The sequence below is a fragment of the Limulus polyphemus genome, unplaced genomic scaffold, assembly GCF_000517525.1.
Source record: "Limulus polyphemus unplaced genomic scaffold, Limulus_polyphemus-2.1.2 Scaffold54, whole genome shotgun sequence".
NCBI lineage: Eukaryota > Metazoa > Arthropoda > Merostomata > Xiphosura > Limulidae > Limulus > Limulus polyphemus.
The window spans coordinates 1254417-1256275 of NW_013665664.1; the positions used below are offsets into that span (position 1 = coordinate 1254417).

The following is a 1859-nucleotide window of genomic DNA, read 5'->3' on the forward strand; positions in this document are numbered from 1 at the left end:
CAGATTGCGAGTCGAGCACCTTAACCACCTGGCCATGCCGGGCCATTTATAAAAGTTTGTACATGGTACAGATTGTTTTCAAAACTGTCACAGAAGTTGTTCCTTGTACTGTCTGTTATTTGTGATCAGTATATTCCCAACCAAGTTACTGCAAACATTGTCTGTTTCAGACAGCCTCGTTGATCCTGCACCCTGAAAAGCATTTGAATTAAGAAAGATAAATAAAAGCAATGCTAGTTTACGAGAAAATTTAATTAGTTATGCAGGATAATATGATATTGGGTCGTCCTATATCTTATATAACTTTATTAAATATTATACCTTTAAGAACAACAAATAGGCCTAAAATTTGTGATAAAAATCATGTAAACTGCTGCTGCTGTTTTTCAAGCTCCTTTTAATTTTTCAGGTCTGAATTCAAAATCATAGGCATGTAATAATAGCCTCTTAAATCTGTCTTTTGTCCCCCACAAGTCACAATAATATAATATAGAATATTTTACGAAATTTTTAATGTGTGAGGTTTTCAAATATCTTAGTAAACGGAGTTCATTCTTATTATTTTGATAATACTCCTTAATGAAAAGGCCTAGCAATGGCTAGGTGGTTAGGGCGCTCGACTCGCAATCTGCGGGTCTCACTAAATATACTTGCTCTTTCAGCCGTGGGATCGTTATAACGTTCAGTCAATCCCACTATTCGCTGGTAAAAGAGTAGCCCTAGAGAGTTGACAATGGACGGTGATGACTAGCTGCCTTCCCTCTGGTCTTTCTCGGCTAAATTAGGAACGACTAGCGAAGATAGCCCTCGTGTAGCTTTGTGCAAAATTCCAAACAAACCAAACTTATCGAAAAAAAAATTGAATATCACGTCCAGTATATTGTACTGAATGAGGTAATTATAGAAGACTAGTATGCCTTGAGGTCAAACACGAAAAAGAACAATCCTGAACTGTTAACACATTTGGTGTAAAATTATGTCTTACTAGACATAGGAATTTATATATTACGAACTAAGCCAAACACGTGCTGTTTTTATGCTCATTGAAAATGTTATATGTTAATTTTGTGACTTCTATTATATAATAGTTGAGTAGTAGAAGGTTCAAGTAGACAACATCATTTATCGCCTCCATAGCTCAGTGGTTAGAGCACTGGTCTCGTAAACCAGGGGTCGTGAGTTCAAACCTCACTGGGGGCTCTGTTAAAAATGTTTCCTTAAACTTCTTCTAATGAAAAGTATTTTTACTTATTTCAATTAATTAAGAAGGGCCTATTTGAAGTACTTTCTCTAACAAATGTTAACGGTAAATATTAAACGGAAATAAATAAGAGTTAGGAATAAATTAGAAATAATTGCAGTTTTCGGTGTGTGAAAGAAAATAATGTAAAAAGTTTGTATAAGTCTGTAGACTTACGACGCTAAAAATCAGGTTTCGATATCCATAGTAGGCAGAGCACAAATAGCTTTATGCTTAATGACAACTAAACCCCTATGTTCAGTATGACTGAAAATATAAAGCATTTTTTATTACAATACACGATAGTCAACTGGTCTATTATGTAACAAGTCAAGACATTTAACACATTTCTGTACATATGGAAACCATATAATAGCCTTAATAGCTAACTTGATTTCAAAGAATCTGAACAACATTTACATAAGTTCATCATGCGGTTCTTTATTGATACAGTACTTTACACATACAATATAGCTACAGCAGTTCTTAATTTATTATTACATAAATCAATTAAAATAGATGTATTAAAAGGCATTGTAACAACTAGAATCTATAAAAAAATGAAAACGTTTCAACTGTTTCGCAGTAAAATATTTTCTTTTTTTTTTCAGAATGACTA

General features: G+C 33.4%; 1 non-coding gene across 1 annotated transcript; it reads left to right on the forward strand.

Annotated features, from left to right (window-relative positions):
• Window positions 1-1127: 1127 nt before the first annotated feature.
• Window positions 1128-1200, forward strand: Trnat-cgu. The gene has a single exon. It is a non-coding gene; the product is annotated as a tRNA-Thr (tRNA).
• The last annotated feature ends 659 nt before the right edge of the window (window positions 1201-1859 follow it).